This window comes from Panthera onca, chromosome B2 (genome assembly GCF_046562875.1).
Source record: "Panthera onca isolate mPanOnc1 chromosome B2, mPanOnc1 haplotype 2, whole genome shotgun sequence".
NCBI classification, from domain to species: domain Eukaryota; kingdom Metazoa; phylum Chordata; class Mammalia; order Carnivora; family Felidae; genus Panthera; species Panthera onca.
In genome coordinates, this window is record NC_138343.1 from 83,255,387 (window position 1) to 83,281,731 (window position 26,345).

The window sequence follows — 26,345 nt, forward strand, 5'->3', positions numbered from 1 at the left end:
CCCCTTTTCATCTCTACGGCTTTTGGCAGCCACAGGAGGTGACATGACATGAAAGTTAGCTTTGTTGTATTCATACACTGGGTCCGTGATGTTCTGTGAAAAGTTGCTTCATCTAAAGAGAAAGAAGCTATTTAATTTTATGTCTGAATCTGAAAAATTCGGTTCAGATGTGAAAGTGAAGATATTCCCTTCATTCTTTTAAAAAAAATGTTTATTTATTTATTTTGAGAGAGGGAGTGAGAGGGAGAGCGGCAGAGACAGAGGGAGAGAGAGAATCCCAAAGCAGGGCTCAATCTCAGAACTGTGAGATCATGACTTGAGCCAAAATCAAAAGTTAGAGGCTTACCCAACTGAGCCACCCAGGTGTCCCCTCATCAGTTTTTTATTTAGTCAAAAGCCAAAGTACATTAACAATGCTGTGAAAGAATATGCATTGGTCTCTGCCCCCAGTTCCTGATACACAGCTCCCAAAACCTTTGTAATTTCTTAAGTGATAAGAACAGTAGGAACATCTTTTGTTCTAGTATTGGTCTTTGACCTCTGTTTCTGACAGAGCTCCTGAAAAACTTGCAGTCTCCTGGATTATAGCAATGTCTTCTGTGCTAGTGAGGCAATTCTAGGTTAGTTCCTGGATGGCTCCTGGATGAGAGCTAATATGAGAAAGAACAAGCCATCAACAGAATCTGGGAATTTTCAGCCTACCCCCGTTCTCTTAAGAAGGGAGGAGGGCTGGAAGTGATTGATCATGCCTACATGATGAAGCCTCCATAAAATCACCAAGGTAGGAAGTTTGAGAGCTTCCAGGTTGGTGAGTAGAGAGAGTTGTGGTGACAGTGGTATGCCTGGACAGGGCATGAAAGTCCTGCACCTCTTTCCACATACCTTGCTCTACACATCCCTTCCATATGGATGTTCATCTGTATCCTTTATCATATCCTTTAATAAAGTGGCAAACATAAATGTCTCCCCATGTTCTTTGAGCCACTCTAGCAAATTAAGTGAACCCAAGGAGGGGGGCATTGGAACCTCTGACTTCTGGCTGATGGGTCTGAAGCATAGGTAAAAGCCTGGGCTTATGATTGCCATCCAAAGTGAGGTGGGATTAGTCTCATAGGACTAAACACCTAACCTGTGGAATCTGTTGAGTTGATTTGTAGGAAAACTACAAAGTGTCAGAAGTGAAGAATTCTGTATGACTAGTAAAGGAGACTCACAGGATAAAAATCCATAGTAGGGGAAAACTGGGTTTTTCCTTATATACGAAGAAGAAAAAAAAACTGGAGTTTTTCTTTCAGTCACCCATGATATAGGGCAGCAGCTGTTCTGGAATCAGTTCTAAAGGTAAAAGTTCTCCATGGAATTTAGAGATAGATGTAACACCTGGGAAGTCGGTTCACTTGATGCATAAGAAATACAAACCAGAGAAAAAGACAAAATATTCTATCTTTTGGTTATTGTTATCTATGATAGCTAAAAGTAAAAGAACATGCTGGGTTGGATATTGATGCTAAACCAAACTCAGATTTCACTGAGACTGAGTTTCAGTTACTAGTCCCAAAGTCACTCCCCCCAAAATTGTGCAGGGACAATAGAAATTACTTCTGAATCTGCTGTTTGCCAACATGGTAATCAAGGTTGGCGGGGGATGGATAGACCAAGAAACTATTGGAACCAGAGTAGAATATGAAGGAGGAACTTCATTTTATTAATCAGTGTCAGCAGCTTCCTGAGGAACCTCTATTGAAGTGAGTTGTGAGAGTGATAAATTTGGGGGCTGCGTCTTTGGTTTCAAGTAAGGCATGTTTGGGTTGATATAAGACCCACAGCTCACTATTGGATAATCACAGATGGCTATATGTGATCCAGACACACAGGAGGTTATTCCCCAGGATACAACCAATCTGGTGAAGTGCTTAAAAGCCACTGTAAGGTCTGTTTAATCTGAAAAGGAGGACTGTCCATTTCTACCTATGAATACCAAGTAGAATAACCAAGAGGAAGCAGCTGATATGCTTTGTATATAAACCATGTGGGACCAGCTTTATGATGAATGGGATATTTGCTCATGGAATATGCCCATTATCCTGTCATGGTAAATGCTATAGTTAAGGGGGCTGCATCCAAGTGGCACCCCATATAACTTCACTGTTGCAAAACCAAAGGACAGTTGCAAAGCCCTATTGAATTTGCTGTCTCATCTTCCCCTCATGGGTCTTAGAGATGTTAACAAAATATTAGGTTAATTAACAGGACAATGGGACAAGGCAGAGAAGAGAATTAAGACACCAGTCTTAACAGAGCAGGAATTTTTAAAAAGTTATTAAAGAATAAGATGAATAAAGCAAATATTGACAGAAATGAAACAAAAAGGAAAAAGAAAGAGAAGAGTCATGGGATGAATAAAATGGACACTGAAGGGATTAGAACAAATGTTTTATTATAGCACTACCAAAGGGTGGGTGAGCAAAGGAATCCCAGGTGGCACTCCAATATTAAGGTGCCCCAATAAGTCCAGTCTATTTCTCAGAGTTCAGAAAAATTTTAAGAGCGTGAAGGCAGAGATTAAAAGTTATGGGAAACCGGCAGTGTCTGGGTGGCTCAGTTGTTAAGCGTCCAACTCTTGATTTTGGCCCAGGTCGTGATCTTTCAGTTTGTGAGATGGAGCCCCATGTTGGGCTCCATGCTGACAGTGTGAAGCCTGCTTGGGATTCTCTCTCCCCCTCTTTCTCTGCCCCTCTCTCTTTCTCAAAAATAAACAAATAAACTTTTAAAAATTGTTATGGGAAAACTGAGCAATGATCGCTTGTACTTGTGGCAAGCAGATTACTCAAGTTCAAGGTTGACAAAAGTGTCAGGGTCCCTTGGGGTAAAAAGGCCAGGGTCCCTTGGCTTGAGCCCTCACAGGGATTCAAAGTCTTTTTCACAGAGTGAGTAGGATGGTCAAAGGGTGCAAAAGAGACATTTCCAGCACTCGCTGATACAGGAGCCCATGCACTGTGGGACCATAATCCATTGGTGAAGTCCTGACATAGGCTACAGTTAGATTGAGAGAACATAAAAATGTGAAAGCCAATAAGACTATGAAAGTTGGAATGTTCAAACAGGCTTTACGTGAAGTGGTTGTGTCTCTTTTACCTGAATGTTTTATAAGAATGACTATTATGTCTGGCTGGGGAATACTCCTCCTACCTAGCATTGTAAAACCAAAACCTGTTGATGAAATCCTAATAGAGGCTACAGTTGGGAACATAAGAGTTGATGCAGTTACAGTAAAAGTTTGTGGGAGAATTGTTATGTTTGAACAGGCTAGATCGCCTGATTGTATTTTGGGGAATAGACATTGTGCCTGACTAGAGAATGTTTCCCGTACCTAACATTGTAAAACAGATGGCATATAAATCACCCTTCAAGCAATATTAACTGGACATGCTAAATGGGAACCAGAAATATTGCCTGAGTGAACACAGTGTGTGATAGAAGCTGGAGTTCTGGTAGGGACAAACTCTCTGTGTCACAGCCTGATGTGCCGCCTACCTTGGGTCTTATGGCAAAAGCCTGTGGGCAACTCCCAGCAATGACCACTGCAACTTTGGATTAGAGAATTTCCATTGAAGGGTGTTTATTACCCTGCTATCAGACATTAGTTGAAGTGACCCTGATGAATGAATGATATAAAATGATCTTAAAACCTAAAATATCCAGGGGCGCCTGAGTGGCTTAGTCAGTTGAGCATCCAACTCTTGATTTCGGCTCAGTTCATGATCCCAGGATCGTGGGATTGAGCCCTGCCTCAGGCTCCACACTGTGCATGGAGCCTGCTTAAAATTCTCTCTCTCTGCCTCTGCCCCTCTCCCCCACTTGCTCTCTCTCTCTGAAAAACAAAACAAAACACTAAAACATCCATAATGTTTAGCGTGATGTCAGGAAAACACTCTAATGGGGATGGCCATGCCCAGAAGATTTCCATAATTAAATGAAAATGGTTTATACAGGATCATGCTGCCCGGGAAAAGCAAGAAGGAGATACTCATGAGCAGGAAGTCTCTTTCTCCCAAGAACTGATTCTGGAACTTTGTGGAGAACTACTGGATACTATTGTCACTTGGACAGTGCTCTATAAACAGCTGTCAACTGACCGACATGGAACGGCTTGTTTGTGGATGGCAGTTATACAGTGAAAGGACAACATACTCTTTGGAATGTCACCACCCTGACTGAAGAAAGTGAAAATAAATCAGCTCAGTTGGCTGCATTGTACACTGTTTTCTAGCAGTGATGGAAGAATGTGGTGAAAAGAGCCCCAGTGTTTGGGCTTTTACTGACTACTGGGCAGTGGCCAATGGCCTGGTTATATGCTCTGGCAGGAGGACAATGGAAACCAGGCCTATTAAAGGGATATTCACGTGGGAAATAGCCCTAATGAAATCACTGTAGGCCTTTGAGGGGTACATTAAAGTAGGACATGACTATGCCCATCGCAAGATTCCCCTTCCAGGTTTAGAAGCTGATTGAAATCAACAAGCAGATATCCCTGCATGCTCAGCTAAGGTGGACACCTGGGTCCATGAAATAAATGGATGTGTGAGTATTGCAGCTGTGCAGAAATGGGCCGAATTTGCACATAATCTCTTTGCACCCTCTGAGGCACAAGGTGCCAGTAAGAACTGTTCTGTTCCCTAGCAAAAGAGACAATCACTGCGGATGGCTATGTGGCAAATTCCCTAGGTGGGGAGGGGAGAGGCATGACCACAGCTGGCAAGTAAGACTGATGCTGGTGGCCCCAGGGGTGACAAATGGGTCCTAACAGGAATAGGCATTGACTCTAGCTAGACTGGGCTTTGCTTACCCAGTGGTAGATTCTCATGCTCAGGATCCTATCAAAGAACCTGAACAGAAGATATTGCACCAACTTGGATGGCTTTAAACCAAGGGGCACAGTTTACAGCTTATAGTATCCAACTAAGGGCAGAGAGATATCCTCCTCAGAGGACTAGTTTTACAGAGAATTGGAACAGGTAATTGAAACATTGGTTGTCTAAAAGGGAGGAGATAAAAGCATGAAGGGCTAGCTTACACATCTTTATGAGTGTGCAAAAAAAAAAAAAAAAAGACTAAAAACGTGTCCCCTCTGGATGGATTCCTGCTTTTCTAGTGGATCTGGGGAAGAAAAGCTGGGGAAGATGCTGGTCTACTTTCTTAACCACATCCCCTCAATTTTTTCCCCGACGTGATACAGTGGGCATAGGACGAGGGCTGCAACTACACGAGCTGGGACGGAGATGCTTTCTCAGCAAGAAGTTGCAATTCTACTTTAAACCTTTTATCAGAATGCCTAAGGCCTGATCAGTCAGGGTGCACCTTCACCCCATTTGACCAAATTGGGGCTAACGGTGAAGCCAGCCACATTGCCCGGTGGTGAATTCCGCTCACTAGTTCTGCCCCTGAGCAACCTTACTCTGTGTGAACAGGAGTGGGCTGAAGGGGAGGCAACTTGGCCTCCACACTGGGCAAACCCGAAGGCCTTTTCACAGGTAGAAGAGTTTGGTGATAAATGGAGAGAAGGAAGAAAGGTAGCCAAGGGTAAAGTAATGAATAAGTAAGTTCTTTAATAAGAGAAATCCAATATCACATTAACACCTCAGAAGAGGCTTTGAATAAGAGATGCTATTGTCTCTGAGCTCAGTTACATCGGTTGCCTGAAAGGGTAAAGCTATTTGTTTACCTGGAACACTCCTGCTTTAGGAATCTGACAAGACAGCATGGGAGCCTACAGATCTGAGAGGCTAGGCCCTGGGAGACATTTTTCATATAATATGACGATGGATTGGGATGATTATGGATGATTGCACAGGATTCAAGTAATGTGCCAATATCTTTCGAGTTAGTTATCATTTTGCCATGAAGGGCCTGTGGCCAGAGACTCCAAGGTGGGCTGTGGGAGAATAGAAAATATACACTGGTCTCTGCCCTCTATTCCTGGCACAGAGCCCCTAAGCCCTTGTAATTTCCTCAGTGATAAGAACATTTGGAGCATCTCTTGTTCTAATATGAGCCTTTAACCTCTGTCCGTGGCACAGAGCTCCTGAAACCCTAGATAGTGTCAGAATTGGGTGGGATCGTGGGACACCCAGCCGGTGTCACAGAATATTATTTGGTGTGGGGGAAAATATTCACACATTTGCTGACCAGAATTGTCGGATATCGTTTTGTGTGAGTTAGGAGAGGACACTCACAGGGAAGCAACACAGGGAAGAACCGGGGTTTCCCCTGCACCCATGGAAGCCTACAGGAAGCCCATGGAAAGCTGAGTTTCCCATTTTTAGATGCCATGTCCGGAAGGGGAGTTAAATAAATATTTATTGAATTGAACAGAATGTATTTGGGACCAGACAGATGACTTATAGCATTTCCATTCCTCCTCAAACAGCAGTCTCTCCACACAAAACAGGAAACCTCCTCTCTACGTTTTCAATCATTCTCCTTCATAAGGACAAAATAATCTCGAATTAAAGTGAAGTTTATTTATATTCATACAGAAGTGATATTCAGTTCCCCCCTCCTCCCTCCCCCCCAAAAAAAGACTGGTTCTGTATGATTGCAGTAGCATCTAATCAGTTACAATTTGTGTGCTTTCTTCTTTTTTTTTTTCAGAATGCTAGCTACATTTACATGATCAGCATGATACATAGAAAAAATACATGTTAATGTGAACTCCATCTGAATCATACCAAGTGTTAAAACTTTTATGAAGCTGATTCACCAGGTGGGAGTGCTTGATTTTTTTTTTTCCCCTTGCAAAAATTTTAAAAACATTTTGGAATTTAGGAGCTAGTGAGAAGATTAATTAAAGTGAAGCAGGAAAAAAAAGTCTTTAAAGGAGTTATCTTAAGATACCTAAATTTTAGTAAGTCATTCTACCAAATAATTATGGGTGCTGAAGGAATTTTCAAGCTTTCTAATGTATTCTTGGTGTCTTTATTCTTTTTTTTTTTTTTCCTTCTGTCTGATTCCAGGATTTAAGCTGCTTTTGAAGCCTGGAAGTAAATTGTTAGATTTACTTTCTCTCCCACTTTGAGTTTTCTGAACTAACACTTCTAATCAAGATTCTATCTCATAGAATAATATGTGAGGCAGACATTACAAACTGTCTCCACTATTTTCCCTTTTTCTTTTCCCCTTCCCCTTGGGCAATAGGCTCTCCTGGACACGTCTGTAAGGATTGAAAGTACATTTCTCATCCCCCTTTTCAATGAGATAGGCCATGTGACTGAATTCAGAACGAGGAGATATGAGTGGAAACAAGGGATGCAATAAAATATCTGGACTGTATTTTTTTTCTGGTCTTATGTGGCTGCTATCTTATTTTGGCCATGCAAAAGGGAGAGACACCTTAGGAAAAGTTGGAACAGTAAAACAGAGGAAATCTAGATTCTTGAACTGTCAGAGGGAACATGGAAACTCACTGAGTTGTACCAATCATCTTTAGATTTATGGATCAGCAAAGTAAACTTTAATCATATTTAGGACACTACATTTTTAAGTATTTTGTTAAAGCCTTTGATCCATCTGATACAATTTATCATAATTCAAAGTCTTGACATTAGCAATATAAATAGATGGCTTTTGATTTTCTGTGTTAGTTGACTCTTCTGGCTTAGGTCTGGGCCCAAGACCCTGTTCTCACCACATAAGTGTCAGCCCCACTCCTGGATGTTGGCTTTATTCTCCATCATCCAAGGCAATTCCCGATTTGTTCTACTTTTAAATTCTCTTTTTATTATTTGTTTCTTATTTTAACAATATGCTAAATTAATTAATTGAAATCTCTTAGGCAGTATATTTGTCTATACTTATGACTATAGGATAAAGATTCTTAAGCCCTTCCTTGCTTAAGAGATTTGGCTTTATTTTTATATGAATGTCATCTATGTTTTTAGAAACATTGTGGTGATAATAGTAATTGTTCACAGAGCCCATCGGTACAGCAGATTGCATTAGATGCATTGGGTTTAGTCTGGTCATTTTGTAGCCTTTAAACATGGAGTGGTTTTGTGGATTTCACCTGGTAAGAGCTCATTTTTATGAGAATCTTGGGACTCATGCTGACTGAGTTTCCCCTTTGCTTAATTGCTTGTTTCAATTTACATCAGATCAATAATATTTGTTGAACGCATGAATAAATAAATAAAAGAAGTTTACATGATTACCTTTATAGAATAAAGTTTTGCTAAGTGGTTAGGAAAAAGAAGTAGGAGTTTTCCACCATGACATGAGATGACAGGCATCTTCCAACTTTCCATTTGCCACCTAACAGCAAAATATTCCTTATGTCCTAAGAATTTATTCTGTGAGCCTAGTTTTGTGAAGTTTAAATTAAATTTTAACAAGAAAATCTCAGTTAACATAACAGGAAGGCACAGCATGAGGAAGCAGAGGAAAGCTATTAACATAGGTGTCAAAATAGATGTTTTTGGCCCTATTGAAAAAAGGTGAATGTATCACCTGTATTAATCTCATGCTTTTCAGAATTGAATGTTGGCATAACTTCAAAATTTATATATTTTTCATAAGTTATTTACCATTCAATGTAATGATATTGCAAAGAAGGACACTGATATTTTGCTCAGCCTTCTAGAAAATATATTCTGCTTGTTTATTTTTCTTTAATGTATATGAAAAAATTATTCTGATTTCAGTGTCTAATCACATCCCAATTTTTAGCATCTTATTCTTTTGAGACAGGTTTAGTGACATTAACATTCTTTACATGCTTTAACATTTGAAAGGTTATATGATGCCCCCTGAACTCTAAAACTCCCGTGTATATTTCATAAAGACATTCTCTTAACTATACAACTACACAAACTTAAACTTTCAAAATCAGAAAGTTAACATTAGTGCAATACTATTATCTAACTTAAGACTTTATTCAAATTTTTCCAATTGTCACAATAAAGTTTTTTATAAAAGGAAAATAAATTGGATCCAGTCCAATATCACACATTAGATTTAAATGTTCAGTCTTTAGGCTCCTTTAATACAGAGCAGTTCCACAGATTTTCTCTGACTGCCATGACCTGGACAGATATGAATAATACAGAGAAACTATTTTATAAATGTTCCTCAGCTTGAGCAAGTCTGACTTCCCTCATAATTAGATAGAGCTGTGCTTATTTGGACAGTAACCCAGAAGTGATGTGTATTTCTTTCTACACCCTAGAAAGGAAGCTCTCATATAGGTTTGCCCTGTTTTCCAAGATGTTAATTTTGAATACTTGTTAAGGTGGTGCTTGCCACATTTCTCCACTATAAAGTTGGTATTATTCCCTTTGCAAATAAGAACTATTTATTGTTACTTATTTTATTATTATTTATTGTTATTGTTATTATTTGTAAGGAAGAGCTTTTCTTTCTCCCTATATTTTTATTTCTATCAGTATGAAGTTACAGATTTTCATGTTCTTTTTCTTTAGTGTTTGTTTATTTATTTGAGAGAAAGCACACACGAGTGGGGGGAGGGGCAGAGAAGGAGAGGGAGAGAGAGAATCCCAATAAGGCTCTGCGTGGTCAGCACAGAGTCCAATGCAGGGCTCCGTCTCATGAACCACGAGATCATGATCTGAACCAAAATCAAGTCCCTTGCTTATTCAAGTGAGCCACCCAGGGGGTGCAAGATTTTCATTTTCTTTAATGAGTTATTCCATTGTTATCACTATTTGGGAATTCAAATGGTCCCCGCTTTGGCCAGTAGAATCCCCTTCAAGCAGGCCCTTGGGCCTTTTTGATATGCCCTCATCATTTTTTTGTCCATCTTTATATTCCAGGATATTTCAGGCCCATCTTCTCCTTTTCCCACACCAACCTGGAGTCAGCCATTTCTCCAAGTAGTCTTGGTTTCTCGTAGTGGAGAATGTTTCAGATACCAAGATGTGAGCAGTAGGTATGCTTGTTGCTACTGGAAAAACACTGACTACTGGTTCTTTCAGCAGAGAGCTAACAGGTCTATGCTCTTCTCTCTCTGTCTCTGTCTCTGTCTCTGTCTCTCTCCAACACATGTATATCTGTTATTTCTACTTTATCTTTGTATCTATACATGCCATGAGTTCATGCTGATGCCTCCAATTCCAAATCAACATCAAAGAGTTTATCCTAGCCTTCCCTCTTTCCATATTTATCTCTCTCATCCCTTGAGAATGAAATCTGGCTCCCATTATACTCAATATATTTACTTATTTACTCAATTCTAGAGTGCACTGAAAGTAGCTTCAAAATTGCCAACCTTTCTCAGAGACTGCAAAATCAAAACCACTGACCAGAGTTCAATGTTTGCTTGTAATTCTTTCTGTCTTTAGCCTAAGGATGTATAGTCAACATGTTTTCCAATATTACTTGGCTTAGTTTGGTTCTTTTTCTACTTGATCATTGTGGTTATATTATTCTTTTAAAATTGAGTTAGAGTTACTCCTTTCTGTTAGTATCTTTCTGTTAGTATTTAATATTAGAATTTTCCCTACACATTTGTTGATATATTATTGGTGGTGGTGTTGGTAGTTAGTATGTAAAGCATTAACATGGTTCCAGGAGCCGCTATACTATTAGGTGTACTCAGAAAAGTGTTCCTCAACTCCTTACTTCCCCCTATTCTTATTCCTAATTCCCTTGCACTCTGTTTTCACTCCCCATTGCTTCTGCCACATTTCAAGCCATCTGATAGAATTTTATACATTCCCTCCATTCTTACACAAAATTTGTTACTATAGGTACTTTTTTCACATTGCTCTTTTCTACTTAATATATCACGAGAACCATTCCATATATATTCCTACATATTTCCCTTATTTTGTTTTATATTTACATAGCATTTCTTTCTATTATAGTGTATTCAAAAACTCTTTGGTACATTAGTAGTTAGGTTATTCCCCAAATTTTGCAATTCTAAATAATGCTACAATACATAACTGTGTGCATATATTTTTAAATTGTTGAATGTGGAACATCAGGACAAATTCCTATAAGTTGAATTGCTGTTTTAATAAAGAAAATGTATGTATCATGTGTTACATATTGCCAAATTCCTCTCCGTGAAGCTTATACCAATTTTCTTCCCACCAGTAATGAGCATGCCAACTTCCCCGTAGCTCTCAGCCAACAGACTGGGTTGTCAAATTCTTAACATTTTGTCAATCTGATAGGGGAAAAATTATATCACTGAGTAGCTATAGTTTCGTAAACTTAAAGACCACGTTTATATTTTATAATTTGTTCATGTTTTTTTTTTACCTGCTTTTGTATCAAGTTTAATTTATTTTGTTTTCCTCCAGCTTTAAGAGTTCTTTGTGTATTTTGGACATCATCCCATTATTTGCATATATGATGCAAATATTTTCTTTCTGTCATTTGTCTTTCAGTTTTTCTTTGATTACATTGGTTTTTTGTTTTGTTTTGTTTTTACAATGCAAATGTAGGGGTTTTGGTAGATGAATGTATTTTCATTGCATTTGAATTTTCACTCATAGTTAGAAAAGCTTTCCTTGAGCTTAGATTGTACAGGATGTCACCCTTTTTTAATACATGGGTGATGATTTATTTTTTATGCTTAAACATCTGAATTATTTGGAGTTTACTTTTTGGCATATTGTGTGGCCTGAGTCTAATTTAATATTTTTTCTAAAAGTTACTCAAGTGTCCCAGTACCACTTATTAAACAGCTTATCTTTTTCCTGGATGATTTTAGATGCCACTTTAATCACTGCAAAATTTCGATCACATCAAAATGTCTCCATGTGCTTGGACCTATTTCTGCACTTTTAAAAAACTGTTTGATATTTCAGTAAACTGTGTCTCCACTTGCATCATCATGACACTGTTTCAATGGTGGAGGCTTCACAGTATGTTTTAATACCTGCTGGAATCAGTGTGCCCTCTCAGCTTTTCTTTTCATTTCTTTTTTTTTAAGTTTCTTTTTTATTTATTCATTTCGAGAGAGAGACAGAGTGAGCGGGGGATGGGCAGAGAGAGGGAGAATCCCAAGCAGGCTCTTCGCCCGATTCAGAGCTTGAACTCGCAAAATGAGAGATCATGACCTCAGCGGAAACTAAGAGTCTGAAGTTTAACCGACTGAGCCACCCAGGCACTCCTCACAGCTTTTCTTTTCACTATTTTCCTAGCTACCCTTGAATGTTTTCACTATGTTCCTAGCTATCCTTGAATGATTTTCCATATGAACCTAAGCATCAACAATGGCTACCTAAGAAGCTAGTTGTTTTGCTTTTTTTTTTATTGTGTTTTAAATGTTTATTTATTTATTTATTTTGAGAGACAGAGAGAGGCAGAGAGAGAAATGGAGAGAAAGAATCCCAAGCAGGCTGCACGCTGTCAGCACAGAGCCAGACTTGAGGCTCGAACCCACGAAATGCAATATCATGACCTGAGATGACATCAAGAGTTGGATGCTTAGCCGATTGAGCCACCCAGGCACCCCATTTGGTTGTTTTGTTTTGTTTTGTTTTGTTTTTTTCAAAATCTCTTAAATTGATAAATTAACTTAGGGGATATGACATCTTTATGATGTTGAGTCATTTAGTGCAGAATAAGGACTATCTTTCAAGTTAATTTTGTATCTTTTAAAAGCATACTAGGTTTTTTTTTTTTTTCATTAAACAGTGTCCAAATTTTCCTGTCCCTTTCATTTTATCTTCTTCATTAGAAGCATTGCCTTATCAAGACTAATTTACTGAATCCCAAAGAAGTTTTAAGACCCTTCCTTATGGTCAGAACTTTGATTTACTATGGCTTTTTAGTATTTCCCACTTGGAGTTGCCTTCCTTCTGGAAGGAAATTTTATCTACTGTTGTCTTCTCTCTATTACACAGCATTCCAGCACCACCTTAGCAACCAAGCCACCATAAATGTTTGCAACAGGAGCTCAAGAGTAAGCTCTGTTGGAAATTGCTTTTTTTAACTTAAATAATTTGAAGTCTTATGTTTTTATGCCTTCTGATTATGCTGAAGGCACCTCTATGATTCTATTTGTTCTTCTTTAGCATGTATTTGTAAGAGGCATGGAAAACATTTGGGTTTTGACTGATGACATAACTTATCCGTTCACAACAAAAATCGCTTCCCATTGTCAGGTTAGAGATGACTAACATACAGTCCTTACAAAAGAATATCTGTTACAAAATCCGCCCATAATTAAATAATTCAGTCCAGCTCAACCTTATTCCCCCAGACAAATTTAGAATCTTCTTTTCATCAGTCAATGATTTGTAACATATTGTGCTCTCTGTCATGGGGAGGGGAGGGAGATTTGTAACCAATATTTGTTGTCTAATTTGGGTTTAGATGAGTTAACCCCAAGTTCACAATGTAAATATTTATTTCTACCCTTAAAATCTGTGGTTTTAATTTGTGTTCTATAGAGTCTTAGTGGTTCCATGGAGAGGGAAGAGTGGACATGTGGGCAGGCTACACTATCATTTCATCAAAGCAGTTCAACGTTTAATGTCTTTCTTTGGGGTTTGTTATAAATGATCATAAGAAAATATGGTTCAAAGCTTAGAAAGTACAAAGAAAAAGAAAAAGAAAAAATACATACCTCAAAATGAATTTGTCTTTTTTTTTGCCCTTCTAAAGATGCACTGCTTTATGTTTATATACAGTTTCTTAGTAAACAAACTCCAATCCCACTTGAAAGTGTTCAGTAGAAATAGGATATGTGGATAAAATTTATATCTAATTAGCATGTCTCTATTCTGACTCTATTCCTTATAACTGAATGCTATTGTTTTAGTTATACTTTGCTGAAAAAGATACAACTTTACAACTTAGTATGTTAAAATAACAACATTGTTAACTCTCATAGTTGTGTAAGTTGATGGGGTTCACCTTGGCAGTTTTCCGCTGTTCTACTTGGAATAATGGTGTGGCACTCAGATGTCAGCTGAGGATGAAGTCATCCAGACATTTGCCTGGCATGCTAAATGGCTGGGCCTCTCCCCATCTCAACATAGTCTCAAGGACTCTTTCCATGTGGTCTTTTCACACAGTCTCTTAATCAAAATAGCCAGACACCGTACATGGTGGCTTAGGACTCCCAAAAGTGCAAAAGTGAAATCTGTCAGGCTTTGTTAGGACCTGGCCCAGAACTGATACAGTGTTACTTCTGCCATATTCTATTAGTTAAAGCTAGTCCCAGACCCAGCCTAGACTCAAGGGGTGGAGGCAATAAAAAGGCAGTAGAAATTCAGTAGAATTAGGAAGTATGGTTTATTGTGGGCTACGTTTACTGTGCTCAAGAAGTTTTGCTGCACTCAGAGCTGAACCAGGAACAAATGATTTCTCTTCAGTTTTGCTATTTTCACAAAACAAACCAATCTTTTGAAGGATTTTCCACTTCTTTACATGTGTCCCAGTTTGCTCTGTGCTTTTACCCTCTGACTTCTTACTTCCTAATTTACTGTTGTTTAGATTGCCAGGACTAACTGCCAAACCATGGACATATACTAGGCAAGTTTTTTTTTTCCTTCTGCAAAATGTCTCTTAATATGAAGAATGCATCCCCCAAATATGGCATATTCCTGACTTTCTTCTCTCTGGTCTGACTAGAAATAACACACGTCAAAAGACTTGTTGGTTGGAGGTCTTGTTGCCGCCTTCCTGCCCTGTACGTAGTAAGTGATAAAACATACCTGTACTGAGATGAGTTCTGTAGTGAAATCCTTCTGTCCCATGTTCCTGTTAAGCCCAGTGAGAAACTGGGCCCAGACAAGATACTGCTTTCTCAGTCATTTCATTTCTCCAACACAGTGGCACAAAAGCCCTATTTGTGTTCTGAGCACTCCAGTCCCGGGCGAGTTGGTGCAGAAGTCCTGGAATGAGATCTTTCCTTAGCTTGCAAGTCTATCCCTGAAAACTCGACTGCTGAAGATGCTTCCCTTCTTGTTCTCAATCATTATTAGCACGAGTGTAGTATTGGATGCGCTCAAACTTCCGCCATCACCTTCTATGCCTGAGCAAACTCTGTTACATTTCATTTCCTGGTGATTAGTTCATTAATGTACCAAAAAATTTCTAAAGAATAATCAGCTTAGATTTTAGTTGACAGCTTTTCCAAACCTTATTCTTGTAATCAGCTATGATATTTAAAAGATACTTCTTGAACAGTTAATTTTACATGTCATTCTCTATCTCAAGATGCAGCCCATAGATTAAGAAGCTAGATGTACCTTCCAGCTAGATCGCATCTGATGACTAAACGTTCAGTATGCACCCTAGGAAATCTTGATCTGTGCCCTGTGGCCCCTTTCGACTCTATCAATGGAGTGCCTACCAGAAACTGAACTACTAAATTCTCTGCTGAACTTCTGTCAGTAGGATTGTTCTCTACTGAAGGTTTCACAGTAGCCTATCATCCTGTGTGTGGGTGTGTGTCTACTTCAGCAGTCAGGAACCTATGGTATTTAATAATATAAAAAAATAGTTGTGAAGTAATGCTATCTTGGACTATAAAGTACATGCGGGTTTTCTTCCTAAGAACATTTCTGTGAGTAGAAACAAGAGAAAGCAGATAAACTACCTTTCAACTAGAAGGAATAAACATAGTAACCCGGCTTATCCTTCTCCGACTTCAGTGCAAGATCATAGTTAATCTGCCACAGGCCTGTGTAAGCCTTCTCAATCCTTTTTAGCAAAGGCAAAAGTGAGCAGGGCAGAAACAAGAGTTAACAATTCATAGGGGTTAGTGGATGTGTATGACATGTTTCACTGTTTAAAATATAGTTGTTTACAACCTGGAGGATCCATTTACATAGCTGTGTAAACTAATCAGTGAGAAGTATTCTAGAAACTTTAGGGAGGTACCAACTGCTACTAGGCAAAACCTTGTGTGTATTCTTTACCAGTGCCTAAAATTTGTTACTTAGGAGGAAAACACCAAAACAAGTCTAGAGAGCCTATTTAGATTATGCAATCTATCAACCAATATATACACACAGGTAACCATATAAATATGTAACTTATCTATGATTTGTAATTCTATTCATCTTGGACCTTATTTATGTAACTTGTCTGAGAAGTGTTTTCTCTTCCTTTATAAACTAATTTGATTTTCAAACCTTCCCTGAGAGATTTGTCCTGTGCTTTGACTCCGACTAGGCTCGCTGACCACCTCAATTGATTGTTGTGCATGCCAGCAAAATCCTGCTTCTCTCCAACTTTTCTCTGGTTAACTTTTTCCCTGTTAGCTCAACTCAATTTCTTTGTTTTCATTATTAAAAGGAGAAGGAAAGAAAACACAAAGATGGAATGAAAATTTTTACTAATCAATATTAATTATAATCTTGGAACGCTTCAGATTCACTCATCAAACTAATTTATTCTATATTCTGCAGACTACTCAGAGTGAAAAAAAAAATTTGCATGGGTAACCACAATTAAAAGAGAAAATAAGTAAGTGCCATACTCTTATAACAATATAGCCAATTCTCGGTTAAGCATCGGACTCTTGGTTTTGGCTCAGGTCATGATCTCACAGTTGGTGAATTTGAGCCCCACATTGGGCTCTGAGCTCTGTGGAACCTGCTTGGGATTCTGCCTATCTCCTTGTCTCTGCCTCTCTCTCTCTCTCTCTCTCTCAAAATAAATAAATAAACTTAAAAAAATACAATACAGCCAACTTTTATATAATATTCTGTATATGCTAAGCACAGACCCATGGGCTTTATTTTTATTAAGTGATTCAATTATCAAAACACCTTTCAGAATTTTGGTGTCATTGTTATTGTTCTTTTCTGTGGTAATGGTTCTTTCTTTGCTTAATGTTGTCATTTGAGGTTCGACCAACAAACAAAAAATAAACAAACAATACAGATGATTTATAATGTTAGGGCAAGTAGCAAATACAGACTGAAACGTTGAAAACCAGAAAAGTAGGGGTTAACTCATGGAACAACAACAACAACAAACTGTCAGGAGACTGAGTCAAAACGTAGGTAGAGGTATCAGCTTTTAAGGAGAAATTAAAGATTTCATCATCTGCAACCAGAAGAGACACAAAATAGATTTTGAAGAATCGACAGTTATGGAAGTAGGACACTTGTTTGGTTCAAGTCACATATTCTTAATTTTCTTGGAAGAACTGGAGGTAAATTTACATGCTGAGAGGGGCTAGAGTGCTACCTGTTATATAGTAGAACATTGACTATATTCAGTATGAGCAGCCAGAGTAAGGAAGCTTCACCCCCGTGGCACAGGTAGTCTATCACAGGGAAGCGTGGCTTCCAGCAATGTGTACCTTCCAATTAAAGGATTAGAAGACCTCTTGAACTTGAAGGTATTCCAAATTCTCCACAACCTGACAACGAAGTTTTATTTTTGTAGTGCAAGGAATTTGGAATACTTGAAAACAGAAACTAAAAAGGAGTTTCAGTCAGTGAATTAAGTATTGAAAAGCTCCATATAAATGATTCAGGCCACATTATCTTTATGGCGCGGGGGAGGTTCTTCATAGAAGAATCCTAGCTAATTTTAAGAAATTAGATACGAATCTACCATGTTTAAATCACATTTCTCTCAGAATTTTTACTCTTTGACTTATTCTATTATTTAGTATTAGAATCCTAGGTCTAAGATGGTTTAGTGTGTGTGCGTGTGTGTGTGTGTGTGTGTGTGTGTTTCCCTTGTAAAATGTATTCCAGAATGAGATTCACTTGAAAACTGAGATAGAAATTTGAAATGGTTCATTCGGAGTTACTAACAAATAACAACTGGCATCTACAATTCATTAAATGGAATTTTCCACCAAGCAAAATTCTGACTTTTGTTTAAGTCTTTCTTTGATTTTCTAACTAATGCAGTCTCTACATCACCTTTGGTACTTAAAAATCCCTGAGTGCTGTCTCTAATTTCCTCTGACCCTTAAGAAGTAAGTACATCACGCAGCTATTCCTGGACGGAGCTGACCCAGACAGTGTGGGAACAGGTTTGATAATAGTCATTATTTCTTCAAGCACTAAATTCCAAATATGTATTTCTAGGACCTTTCTGATTTTCATCGTAGTAGTCCTTTTTCATGCTTCTATTAATTTGTGAGAGTTTTGACCTGTGCACCATTGATATGTAACTGGATTCTATTTGGTTATGTTTTTATTTAATGTGCTAGATAATTTGAGGCAAACATCATATATGACTGGCATTTTCCCTAAATTGACAGTTGCTTTACTTACATGACTGGTTATTTTGGCTTTGGATATAAGCAAAATCTCTCTAGTGAGTCCAAGATAATTTATGATAGCATTGTACCTCGTGTGTCAAGCCAAATCTTATTTAACTAGCTTTTGCACATCTAGTGACAACAGTAGACATTACTCAGTTGCTAAAATTCAGCATTGTGCCACATAAAGTCTCCGCATCCCTTAATTTAAAAATAACTAAAGCTATCATATACAAACAAATAAGCATACATTACGTGCGCCAGTATTGCAAATGCTTTTGTAGTGACTTTTCTAAGTAACTAAACTACATAGAGGCCAAAAGAACTCCCCCATCCCCGGGATAATTTAAAGAATGTACACAAAAGATGACATTATTTACAAAAATCAGACACATTGGTTTTACGCTCTTTTAGAGTACATTCTGGGATAGGAAATGACTGGGTCAAACTTGGTCACTGAGGGTATATATTCTAAAATCTCATTATTTTAAACATCTGGCCAGGGGTAGAAGTATTTTTTTTACAGTTTAGTATCAGAATACATATATATATTTTATATATTATATATGTATAATATGTATATTACACATATATATTATATATTATACATATACATATTACAGATACACATATACATACACTACATACACACACACACACACACACACACACATATATGTAATATACATACACACACGTGTATATATTCTTTGTTCCTATCTGCTCCAGGTGTCATCACAATGTTCTTACAAATAAAGCATTCTATAAGCATCTATTACTTCAGTCTTAGAGGCTCAATCTCTTCAAAACATATGCTGAGGAAGAAAGACAAGTTAACAATGGGCATCTTGTATTCATTGTTTAGGATCACTTTAAAGCGAATCATTTCCTTGTCAACCCTTCTTCCTAGCACCTAAGTCATATCTGCAAATAGCTCCCATGATAACCACTTGCTTCCATGTCCACTTGAAGAAAAATGCGGAGCATTTTCCAGTTGCTTATAGGGAGACCCTAAAGTAGAAAACAGAAGGTTTTTTTTTTCTGTTATCAGACTGTCTAACTCCTATCTTCCCCCTAATAAAAGACCTTTTAAAGTAAACCTATTTCTTTCTGTAATCAAATACTCAAGAAGGGACCCGTTAGTCATGTATGTGTACTTCCTTCCTTTATTAGAATTCTCTCCCTAAAGCCAAGAGTCCTCTGTTGACTTTTAGCTCAACAACTTCTGGAAAATGCAGCTTCCATTCTGCTGTCTTGGATTGGTAGTCATGTCTCTGCCCATGTATTCGAATATACAGTGACATGGTCGCCAATGTTTCAAATGCCAGCGGAAATGCAATCCACTGCTAGAAGGAAGCACTTATGATCTGGCAAAGAATAAATGGCTGCCATTGGGAATAAGTGCTTGTCATATCAAAGCTTTGGCAAACGTTGATGCTCAGAAGACTTAGTCTAATGAATTTCATCCACACCTACCAGATGTGATACCTAGAAATTTGCCAAGTGTTTGTACAAATATATATTGCCTGGAAAATTTTAAGAATAAATGAGGTTTCATTTTGAAATTGATTAAAATTTTATTTTGGTAAATAGGCCTGGTTTAGAATACATGAAAAACGTATTTATCTATGCTCACCATCGCACATTTTTGCCAAGTCATTGATATTTTAACAAGGAACGCAATTAATTTATAATATATTTTATATTGGAAGTTTCCAGTATGCTTACAGCACAACAGTATTAAATATAGAATAGAAAAAAAAAAGACATATGAATGATCATACCCAGCCATTTGTTAGCAAGGATTATCTCTTTTTTTTAATCCTAAAAGTTTTAGGTTAACTTTTTGATTGTCTTTTGAACTTTCTTTTTTAAGACAGGTCAGAAGCTGCTTAAATTAAAATGTTCTTCCTCAATTCAAATGCTAAATTGGTTTCTTGGATGCAGTCTAACACTATATCCAATAATTAGAAGAAGAAAGGGAAAGTAGACAGTCTTTTTAGATGTTAACACCAGAGAAATTTCATCATCCAACAAAGAACAAAATCTGTCTAGAAAAGACTTTAGTTCAATTACCTGTTGCCAACAGTTCAAAGAAATCAAAGCAGGATTAGTGTTAATGACAAAACAAACATGTTGCATTGTCTTAAGCATAAATGAGATACAGAATATCTGTACTCACTGAAGATCAAAGGATAATTTTCAATGCAAGTGCAGCATACTTTCCAAAAAAGTATGAGAAACCTAAAAGGAGAAGGAGTTCAGATTTCAGTTTTTTCTTCATGTGATTCTTTAATAAAGGCAGATTGAAATTCTTTCTCAAAGGTGTCATATTTAGGTGTTGAGAGCCGTAATCTTATTATTACAACTTTGCAGCAGTAATGTATCTTTTTTAGTGTACGTTCTGACTTGTTAGTATTTGAATAGAGACATTGTAGGAAGAAATATTTAAAGTATCAGAGTAGAGTTATAGGAAAACAATAAAGGCCTACAGACACTGTTGTCGCTGGAGACAAGGGCATTTCTCAGAACATCTTCATTTTAAGAAAGTCAGAACAGAAATATCCTTAAGACGGTGCCTTAGACCTGCACACACACACGCACACACACATACAAAATCAGATTTATTTTTAAGAGAGAGAGAGAGTGAACAGGGGAGGGGCAGAGACAGAGAGAGAGGGTGACAGAGAATCTGAAGCCAGCTCCATGCTGAGAGCAGAGAGCCCATGTGGGGCTTGAACTCACCAACTGTGAGATCATGACCTGAGCCAAACAAAGTTAGAGCCTTAACTCACTGAGCCACCCAGACGTCCCTCTTTTCCATCTTATAGTATCACCACTTTCTTACCTGTCATGAAAATGGACTTTCCCAAATGTGTTCCAGTTTCTCAACCCAAGGGATCATCTATCCCAAGGGTTTTCAGTTTTTGGAATGCACTGTTCTTCCTCCACTTCTCTTTTTCTTTTTCTCCACACTTTTTCATCATTATTATCTCATCAAAGAGACTTCCTTGTCCTCAAGATATTTTTGCCAGACTGGGCTAGATGCTCCTCTATCTTATATCCTGCTTACTAAACAATATTAGCATTCTGTGTTTGTTTATCACATCCTCCATGAGATTGTGAATTCCTCAAGGACACTAGAATTATAATCATTACAATTCTCAAATTCTTTTGTTACTGTCGGCACGGTAAAGTTTGCTGAATGTCCTAAGATAAAACTTTCCTGGAAGTTTTCAATCCAGGCCCACAAGTGCATTCGTTTCCACAAAATCACCCCAGTTTGCTAATGAGTCTCTTAGAGTCTCTGAGAGGCAGAGACTGGACATATTCAACTGTTCAATTTATCAGGTTCTCTCAAGACTCCTGGTGACATGAAAAGGCCACAAACTACAGTCACCATCCAATCAAGATCATCATGGACATGGTGAGAACAGGCAGCTAAAAGTGTGGCTTTCATTTCACATTGTCTTGTTGCCCTGTGACTCTTTCCAATGTGGTGAAGTATATGTAATATACATATAGAGGTGAAGGTAAAAACTGAAGGTCAATAGGTAGATGTTGTCCTCCTGCCATGAGAAATACATTAACATTCAATGTTATCCCAGTTTTACCTCAAAAATGTCCCCTTCAGTATTCTTTTGTAACTAATAACCCAAATGGAAAGGACAAAAATTTTGCAAAACAAATTAAAAATTATTTTCCAAAACACAATACTATATTATCAAGTATATGGCCACTGTGAAATGTGTAGGACAATCTTTTCCCTAGTTCTTCATGATATAATGTTATTGCTATATCACATAATTAAGTTTCACCTCAGAGGTATTATTTGTATCCCAAAATTACTGTATTGAAAAAAAAGTTATTATAAAATACCTTATAAACAAGTCAATCTGCCATTTGAACTATTTTCAAGTTCAGAAATGAAAACCATAGGTATGGCAAGTATTCCATATGGTTTAAGGAGATTATTAGATGTTAATGAGGTTAAAAAGAAAAGAATGTTATGTTTCTATAGTATCATGTGTTCGAAAAATGTATCACAAACTAGTTAAAGTCTTAGACATAAAGTAAGTTTATGAATTCCACTTAGTAGAACATTTACTGCTTCAGAAAGAACTAGAGCTTGAACTAACAAGCACTTGCTTTTTATGTATTTATTCAATCACTGCATATTATAGTATACCTAAAATATTGTACTCACTTTAATCTGGCTAGTGATACAATGGTGACCAAGAGAACCTTCTTCTTACCATTAAGTATTTTACATGATTAAATATGTGGCCAAATATTTGTGAAAATCTTTCCTCTGAGTGTTCACCTGCTATGAATTACTACTGCTGCTATAGAGTTAAGATTTGTGTAGAAGTCATCAAAAGAACAGTGTGGATAATGGGGAGTTAGTGAGCTAATGGGGAGGGGCACGAGGCAGAGCAGGAGACCGTGAACAAAACCAGATCATATGGAACCTTGTTGAACATGGCAAGCAGTTTTGCTTATATTCAAAATACAATGGGAAACTATTGAAGGGTTTTAAAGCAGAGAAAGATACAATCTTATCTGCATCTTAAAATGAATACTTGAGCTGCTACAAACAGCACAAACAGTGAAAGGAACAGTTAGGAGTTTATTGCTGTACAGGAGAAGGCTGCAGCTTGGTGGATGGATTTAAGATCTCTATTCTGGGGATAAGTGATAGGCCTTTGATTAATTAAATGTGGGGGATTACAGAAGAAAAAGAATCAAGGTTTCTAGCTTAACAGCTGAATGAATACTGATGCCATTTTTTTTTTTTTTTAATTTTTTTTTCAACGTTTTTTATTTATTTTTTGGGGGACAGAGAGAGACAGACAGAGCATGAACGGGGGAGGGGCAGAGAGAGGGAGACACAGAATCGGAAACAGGCTCCAGGCTCCGAGCCATCAGCCCAGAGCCTGACGCGGGGCTCGAACTCACGGACCGCGAGATCGTGACCTGGCTAAAGTCGGACGCCCAACCGACTGCGCCACCCAGGCGCCCCGCCATTTTTTGATAAAGGGAAGATTGAGGAGAAACAAATTAGGGAGAGGAAATCACTTATTATTTATTGGACATATTACATTTGAAATGTCTGTGAGAAAGCCAAATGGGGTGTCAGGGAGGACTTGACATGTCCGGCTTACACTGGAGATGTACATAGGAAGCATCAGGTCTTCAATATCATGTGAGGCCATGAGACTGGGCTAATACCATGTAAAGATAGAGAAGAAAAGAAGTCCTGGAACAAAATACTGAAGTTCATCAAAACATAGGCCCAATCCAGCCACTACTCCCTTCCAAATCTTTAGGTTATTTCGAACCACCATCATCTCCCACCTATTTTGACTCTTGCTTCCTAAAATCTATTCTTTAACATAGAAGTGAGATGATCCTGGGGGAAATTAAGTCATGTGGCTTAAATGCTCCTCAGATTTTTTAAAAAAGGAGGGGAGGGGGAGGATCTGGGACACCTGAGTGCCTTAGTTAAGCGTCCAGTTCTTGACTCTTGGTTTCAGCTCAGGTCACGATCTCATAGTTTGTGGCATTGAGCCCCCATCTCTCTCTCTCTCTCTCTCTCTCTCTCTCTCTCATCCTCTCTCTCTCTGCCTCTCTCTCTCTTTCTCTCTCAAAATAAATAAGCAAACGTTTTAAAAAATGGGGGAATCTTATGGTGACCGGTGAGACCCTACCTGATCTGACCCCCATTTAGATCTTGGATTTAATCTTCTCCCACTCACCCCTCCATCTCTGTGCCCCAGCCAGCCATAGCGCTAACCTCACCATTGCTTGAATCCACCAGACGTGCTCCGCCTCCTATCTTTGCTCTTAATGTTCCTTCTGCCTGGAATGCTCTTCTCCTGTAGACGCATATGCCTCAGTTCCTTGCCTCCATCAGGTTTTCACTCAAATATTACCTCAGTGATTTCTGCCACCACTCAGGATCTGGTGTGTATAATTGCACAAGATCCCAATATTAAAAGGGTGCATCATTTTGCTTAATGCTCTGCTACTGCCGTCTTGAAGATCTTAACAATTTCTGAACCAAGTTCCCTGCATTTTTATTTTGCACCGGGCCCCAGAAATGATACAGCTGGTTTTGTAACTACCAGCTCAAATCCTCTCTCTATTTTTTACCTTGATTTCTTTTTCTCCATAGTACATACCGACTTCTAACCCATTGTATTTTATTATTTAATTATCTTCCTCCATGAAAATGCCGTGAAACCAGGATATTGGAAAAATCGTTCATTGTTGGGTGGCCAGTGACTGTATGACTAGCACACTGCAGACACTCCATAAAACTTTTTAATAAAAGAATGAATACATTATTGAATGAATACCAACATCAAGAGTGAAGGTAGAGGGGGGAGAGGAGGCAAAGGAGACTGTGATGGAGTAGTAAGTGCGAGAAAAATCAAGCGCTTCCCAACAGAAATTAGACAATAGTGTTCCAAAAGGAAGAGTAGTCCAATGTGAAAATTCCCGAGCGGCCAAGTGAAATGAGGCCAGCGACTTCCTGTTGACCTTGAGAAGAGCAACCCAATTAGTGTGGGAGTGGGGGGGGGGGGGTCTCAAACGAAAAATGGGAGTGAATTGGAGAGAATAAATAGGAGATAGGAAGAACTATTTTTTTAACAAATTAGAAAATTCTCTAGGCTATTGATTTATCATGTATGCTCCATGTATCTATCTATCTATCTATCTAAATAAAGAGCATAATGGATTTCATATAAAACTGATCCGCATGAAATGTATTTTTACCCTCAAACTATAAAATTCAAACTGCTACAGTACTTTTTCTAGACCATACTAAATCTCCATTATTTTTGAATACTTCTGAGGGAGGAGATGAAAAAATGTAAACATTTTCTCTGCACTCAGGAACTTTCAACATAATTAAGAAACAAGAAAATCATCAAGTAAAAAAAAAAAAAACCTGAATTTAAATAACATTTCAAGGAAATATGAAAGAAATATCACAGTGTTATACATCATGAATGATGTGTAACCAGCAATAATTACAGTTAAGGTTTCAGAGGAGAGAAGGATGATTCAGACTGTGGTGGTTAAGGAAAGCCTTAGAATAAAGGTAGACTTTCAAAGTGATCTGAAAGAATGAATAACACATATGCAGATAGAAAGTGTTTTTAAAAATACTTCACATCTTTGAAGAGGAAATCAGGATTAGGAAAAATTAGGAGATCAGCAAGTATAAGACTGATTGAGGGAGGCACATTTTGAACAAAGTTAATTTGGAATAAAGAGGTTAGGAAGATGAGAAATTGGATAAAGTAGTTTGGGAACTTATATGGGACTGTAGGTGCAACATGGTCTAATAAAAAGAGTATTTGCTTTGGAGTCCTAGAGACCTATATTTTTATCCTATTGCTGCTGCTGTTGTGTAGAAACTTAGTATCTTTAACCTAAAATCTGACGTAATGCTATTTAAGTTATAGGTTTGATGCAAGGGTTAAATTCACTAAAGTAACCAATTTAATGCACCTGATCTGTAATTAGTTCCCACTACCTATTGGTTACTTCTCACACTCATCCAGCCTCCAGTTAACAGATACAGTACTTTAAGTGTTTAACATTTACAGTTTATTATCTAGATGGACATTGTTAAAGGTTTCTAAATAGGCAGGCAATATGTTTGAAAGTGAGTATTTTGTTAAGATTAATCTATTTTTATTAAGCAAGAAAATTAGAACTATGACTGGTTAGAAACCTTATAGATTAATAGAGATTACTCTGAACTAATATTTTAGTTCTATTCCATATATCAGTGATATTATAATCCTTATATATGCCTAAAATATTAGCCCCAGCAAGCATCTCTCTTCCTTAATACTCAATAATGATGAGAAGGGCGTGTCTTATGTGTACAGCTTGATGAATTTTGTCAGGAGGACAGACCTGGACACACAGTAACCCGATCCAAATATAAAATATTCTTTGACATCCAGGTATCTTTTCGGCATCTTCCCTCCACTACCCCTCCAGCATTAACCTTCCTGTCTCCAAAAGGTAACCAGTATTCAGTCATCAACTATCATAATTGTTTTGCTTAGTATGGAATTTTACATAAATAAAATCACATAGCATTTACTTT